Here is a 6946-nt window from a genome sequence, read left to right on the forward strand (position 1 = left end):
TAGACAGTTATAGAATATATATATATAGTATAAGCCTTCTAAAGCCAGCCCACAAGTGAGCCAGAAAGGAGGTTTAACTACTTTATTCCAGCTGTTGTGAGCCTAATGATATTATGAAAGTCTGGGAATAGAGATCAAGTTTCTAGGCTGGCCTCGTGAAACTGAAACTGAAAAAAGACGGTTGAAAACTGGGATAAAAATTTACACGAACGCCCAAACAGATTACAATTGATATGTGTCAACGTTTTAAAATTGATCAGCGTTTTAACGTTGTACTTTAATTTTAGATTGTGAATGGAAATTTCTTAAACGTTTTATAGGCCAACGTGGTTAATTTTTAAAGTTAATTTTTAAACGTTGTATAACTGTTTCATGCACGAAAACCCATGTGATGAAGATGATATGCGATTATTAGACACTGATAGATCATGGTACACATCTGTTCAACATTTTTTACTGTTTTAACGAGTGCTTTTCTTACTTAATGTATAAAAATGGATTGAAAAAATCATTTTCTGAAATAAAAAAACGTTTGAAATTGACTAAAAGAAAATAATTCGGTTTTTTGATGGTTTTGAGTGCCTTCTAGCGTTCATATTAATGTCCGTTTCATAATTATGTCGTTCATTTTATGTCGTCCAAATAAGGTCCGATTAGGTTTTCTCACCGCGATTAAATACCACTATAAAGCGTCGTCACAATTTCACATATTACGTAATCATGAGGGGAGGGGAGGCGTTTAGAAATGATTACGCTAGTGTAATTTTAACACGATAGCTATGCGCAAATGATTTTGGAGGGGGAGGGGTTTATAAATTTTCCAATGTGATTACGTAATAATATATATGTACAACACTTATTATTTGTTACGGTGGGAATTGTCCGATGGACACTGCCCGTCACTTGCAAGTCTCTTCTCCCGGCAATCAGGCGTCACTGGTTTTGGCATTGTTCTGTCATATATTGTATACTTTTTTGTATTTTGATTCGGTCAGTAATTTATTATTAGTTACCTGTCGAACTTTGAAGCAGGTTTGTTCCGGTTTATTTATCTAACTGCAGTTGACTTCGCTTGTTCGGTCATCTAACGCAGTTGTCTCTGTGCTTGAGATTTAATGAACTATTTTTTATGCAGCTGGTATAATGCAGTTAATATAGCAATAGTACCATGAAAATATAGATTTGAAGCTCTTACGGTGCCCATTACCTTGATCTTACGAAATTGAGGGGACGAATGCTTTCGACATTGTTCTTTTTCCCACGGGGGAGTTCAATCAAAAAGTTTACTTAGGGAGTCTGAAATCGGATTAAGTTTCACATTTCAGGCAGTTGCCCTAATCTTATTCAGTTGAACTTTAAGGTTTTTTTTAACTTTGCCCCTATCGGATTCGCAATGCTATGTATCTGTGGAAAACTGTGAAAAACGATGGAGCTGTTTACTTCGGAACAAAGTGTACCAAACCTCCCTCCTAAATATTACAGTAATGATAATATTGTAATATGGTCTTTCAGTTGTACATTCAAACAGGTAGTAACAGGAATCTATATTTTTACTGTTGTCATGGGTGTCAAGTCACCATACATCGTGGTCGGTAGTTTCATCGCGCATTAATATATCAATGTTTGTGTACTTTCCGTAAAAAAGTGACCTTATCATTAGTCGATACTTTGCAATAATTGCAACCGCCTCCACACATACAGAATGGTGGAGAGAACTATAAATAAAATGTAATCTACCATCATGAACTCATTAAACTCTGAGTATTATTTCTGTCGACTAGTGTATTTATGACTTTATGATACGACTTTTATCATTCTTAATTTTTCTGTCCAGCGGTAAGTTGACATAACTTGAGGATTGTAAATCTTCTCCGTACCCTCTTGCTGGTGTCATGAAACTATTTGTTATATTTTCTCGTAGTATTAAATTCGCATCTTTTACTTATTCGTTTAAACAACATGTCATTTTAATTATTTGGCATCCTATTATATCTATTAATTTATTTAATTTCGATTTAGCATATTTTAAACCCTTTAAGCCAAGGTCTTCTTTCGGAGTTGGATTAATTAAGGAATGGTCAACACTCAACTTTTTGAGAATTGAAGTAGTCCTTACATCACACCATTAGTAATTGCTGTTGTCAGTATTATATAGGGCTAAAATGTGACAAATGATGAGCTTTTCATTCAAAAATTAGATCGCTAGGTGACTCTAGTGGATTATAACATAATGAAACGTGCGGAAACCATACAACTTCCCCGTTGCCAGAGCTTAATTTATTGCAGCACGAAATACTCTGTCAAGCTTTGAGTTATGAGTATTAGTGTAAGCTATGAGTATTGTAATCTAGCTATTTGTATTTTGACAAATCCTCTCTTAAATCGATCTGTCAAAACATCGTAACCTCCTCCTCTGATACCAGCGATCAGTCAGGACGTAGCAGTTGCAACGTGTCAGTTTTAAGGTTTCATGGCTCACATCGGGGGTGTTTTTTGTCAGATATTGGTTTAGGTTATATTAAACACTTATTGCCTCAGAATTCCTCAGATATTGATCTGACGTTGACACTGATAGTTAGATACTTTTTATAAGGAAAGTAAAGTAGGATAGACTCCTGGATTTTGAAGCTTATCAGTTAGTAATGGAAAATTTGTTATATTCCTGACTCTCCCAAGATAGACGAACTTTATTTGTTACCTTTAGTTTGAAATCATAATTTTATTCCACTATTTCCAAAGGAGCTTCTAAACATTTATCTAATCTCTTTGTCCTTTATCATAAATATACCAGCCCTGTAAGGGACTTATGACTTTATGATAGCAGGTTAAACATTCGTAACACAGAAAAACGCCTTAATAAACAGTGTCAACATTTCATTTTTCAATTCGTCGTTCGTTTTTAGGTTTTGGGAGTTCATTTCGAGCACAATCAGCTTACTTTTCGGATTAAAGTTCAAACTTTCCACACTTCACAGATATTACTTGCAAGCTCACGACCCAATACTTGAAGGGTTCACAATTTGACAGAAACCAATAACAGAAGCTCTGGAATTCACAGAACCAACTTTTACCTGGGTAAACTGGATCAATAGCGCCAGACTCTGACTCTCTTGTTGTGTAAACTATAACTTCATGTCGCTTAATCCCTTACTATATCGTCCACACGCTCTGTCATGATACGAACACTTCAGCCCTATACCATGAAGATCACGCCGATGCCATGAAAGACTTCTCACGCCCGATGCCATGAAGACTTCGCGCCCTTTTGCCATGAAGACTTCACGCCTTTGTCATGAAGACTTCACGCCTCTGAAACCATGTATGATGAATACTTCACTCCTCTACCTTGTAGGACTTCACGCCTATACCAGCCCTAAATCTTTGCCGTTAACAAGGGTAAGTATTTTGGACACCACCCCAGTAGAGGACACATTACATAATCATGAATGAGATCTGGACGCCTGTATAGTCTCGCCTGTACAACTTTTCCTTAATGAAATAACGAATTTTATCAGATCTCCACCACGGAGATAACTGCGAGAATTGATTCATGAAACACTCCCAACCGCCACCACCAATTATCACATCGGAATCAACACGGTTTGTAAAAGCATTGTGCCCCCTTAATAGCACCCGCACCCTCTATTTCTATAATAAGGAGAATAGGGAATGTGCACAATCTAATCGGTAATCAGATTTGTGGTAGGAAGTAGAAGAATGGGTAGCAGAAATGACATGAAACTGAGGGCCACGTCACTACTCCTGTGATTTAATCAATGAAGCAGCTTTGCAGGCTTGCTATCAGTTCAGGGCGAGGACTGCAGCTTCTCACGCCTCTATACAGTATTTATACTAGTAATGTTATATGTTTTTAACATAGAAGAGATACTTGTCTGCGTCATTGGTATTTCCTTTTTTTGTAAACGTAAATTCCGTTCAAGTGTCTGCCACAGATTGCAGACTACAGTTTGCAGACTTCAGTTTTGCAGACTACAGTTTGCAGACCTTTTTGGATGTTTGTTGCTGAATGCATTCATTCCAGTATGTTCTGAAGTAATGACTGTTCCTCATTGATTGTTTTGAGCACAACAGCTATCTTGTCTGGCTTTAGTCTCGCATCTTAAGTACTCCGTTAGTGGTTATTTCTGGAGCTTAACTTAATCCCTTGTCTATGAGGTGACATCCTGACGAATTTTAAAAGAAAGTTTATAAATTCTGATAGAGAGGCACGGAGCACCTTCGGAAGTATTAATTGCAGAATTTAAACGATGGTTTAATGAGATGCAAAATTCTGATGCAGAGCTGTGACATTAGGTGGACAGCTTGTTCTTAATTAAATGTTCTTATTGCTCGCTAAATTCTTTTGTGTTTGCTCGTTATAGATCTCTTTTCCAATTGCAGTGCACGCGATTTATCAGTTTGCCTTTAGATGTTTACGTTTTCTTACTTTTTCTGCTGAAGTTTTTTGGGACGGCATTTGGCCAATGACCAAGGTTGATGATTAGCTTACCCGTGGGAAAAATATTTGAACTGTCGTGGCAGGTGACAGTAGACAGCTCCCTACTCTTAAACATACGATAACATAGGGTCAACCGAATTCAGGGCTACTACATCTCAGTAGCAACATATTCATTATGCATCCCACTAAATATCAAACTAGATTATTATAATATTAATAAATATTATGCTCACATATTTAGCACTGTCATTCGGACTCAAGAATTTATCCACTTCCACTTTCAAAGGAATCCCCAAAATAGGTCCTGTCAATTACCTGGAGATATCTCCAGGAAAGTGGAGCATTTACAACTTCACATATCAGCTCTGCACACAGGGAGAGAGAGAGAGAGAGAGAGAGAGAGAGAGAGAGAGAGAGAGAGAGAGAGAGAGAGAGAGAGAGAGAGAGAGAGAGAGAGAGAGAGAGAGAGAGAGAGAGAGAGAGAGAGAGAGAGAGAGAGAGAGAGAGAGAGAGAGAGAGAGAGAGAGAGAGAGAGAGAGAGAGAGAGAGAGAGAGAGAGAGAGAGAGAGAGAGAGAGAGAGAGAGAGAGAGAGAGAGAGAGAGAGAGAGAGAGAGAGAGAGAGAGAGAGAGAGAGAGAGAGAGAGAGAGAGAGAGAGAGAGAGAGAGAGAGAGAGAGAGAGAGAGAGAGAGAGAGAGAGAGAGAGAGAGAGAGAGAGAGAGAGAGAGAGAGAGAGAGAGAGAGAGAGAGAGAGAGAGAGAGAGAGAGAGAGAGAGAGAGAGAGAGAGAGAGGAGAGAGAGAGAGAGAGAGAGAGAGAGAGAGAGAGAGAGAGAGAGAGAGAGAGAGAGAGAGAGAGAGAGAGAGAGAGAGAGAGAGAGAGAGAGAGAGAGAGAGAGAGAGAGAGAGAGAGAGAGAGAGAGAGAGAGAGAGAGAGAGAGAGAGAGAGAGAGAGAGAGAGAGAGAGAGAGAGAGAGAGAGAGAGAGAGAGAGAGAGAGAGAGAGAGAGAGAGAGAGAGAGAGAGAGAGAGAGAGAGAGAGAGAGAGAGAGAGAGAGAGAGAGAGAGAGAGAGAGAGAGAGAGAGAGAGAGAGAGAGAGAGAGAGAGAGAGAGAGAGAGAGAGAGAGAGAGAGAGAGAGAGAGAGAGAGAGAGAGAGAGAGAGAGAGAGGAGAGAGAGAGAGAGAGAGAGAGAGAGAGAGAGAGAGAGAGAGAGAGAGAGAGAGAGAGAGAGAGAGAGAGAGAGAGAGAGAGAGAGAGAGAGAGAGAGAGAGAGAGAGAGAGAGAGAGAGAGAGAGAGAGAGAGAGAGAGAGAGAGAGAGAGAGAGTACACATACTGTGCATATTTACAGTACCCAAATTGGCGCTAAATAGAGTTATTACCTAATGTGCGCTACAAAGTACATTCCCGTAAAAACTTGGTCATCAACGTATCACATACATAAATGATCATTGATCGCGTTAAAAATATTTGTATATTTCTCGTCTACTTTCTTATTTTATTTTTAAACACACGCTTTATCAATCAGACAGATCCACAGTATTTCTACCCCAGCAGTAATATCATAAAAAACAAGAAACGGAAACATTTGATACACTATTTCGTAGTAGAGTGGAGGGTTTCTTCTCAAGATTGCATAACATTAACACTATAACACCCCTTAAAGACCTAGTCTGACTTAACAGCTCACAAATCACTTTCATAGATCATCACCGGTCGGTGACTTGTCCTTTTTTGTAGCTCTTCTTCCCGAATAGCGAAGTATAAGGATGTTATTGTTGCATGCAAGGGGTTACTGCAGAAGATCGGAGCCAAGATTCGGTCAACTTTTTATTTGTTGATCCGTCGAACTGCAAGACGTGCGGGAACTGCAACATTTGTGGCCACTTCACCTCAAAAGTCGGTCTAGACTCTAGATTTCCTTTTTTTGGCTTTTTATTTGATGAAACGGATACACTTGTTATTTTTCGTGTGTCATTGTAAGTTCCTTAGCCCTTCATTCTTTATTGTAATTTTTACGCGTTCATAATTTGAAAGTTTAAAGTTGCCTGTTGTAGTGTTGTGCACTGTTTCGTTTCTTCACTACCAATTAAATGGGAGGGCTCAAGTATTAACGCCTGCACTTGTGAGATTTGTTTCACCCTTATCGGTACAATTAAATGTGACAACCTCCCTGATAACACGGTTTATAGCTCTGTAAGGTACAATTGTGACAACCTCCCTGATAACACGGTTTATAGCTCTGTAAGGACAATTTTACAGCTTCTTCAGCTCTCTTATCACCAATTCTCGTTAGCTTATTGAGGTTTACCCTTATTTTCTATCAATTGAGGTCGATTTATGTGTGAGATGATTTTTAACAATTCCCTGACCAGATTCCTGTTGCTCTTAAAACTAGACCCCACCGGTCTAGCCTCCCTGGTATTGCTCGCCTCTTAATTTGATAAGCTATTGAAACTATTTCTTAAAAATGACAGCTCCAGTCTGTTAA

Source organism: Bolinopsis microptera, chromosome 3 (genome assembly GCF_026151205.1).
Source record: "Bolinopsis microptera isolate Bmic1 chromosome 3, MBARI_Bmic_1.0, whole genome shotgun sequence".
Classification (NCBI taxonomy): domain Eukaryota; kingdom Metazoa; phylum Ctenophora; class Tentaculata; order Lobata; family Bolinopsidae; genus Bolinopsis; species Bolinopsis microptera.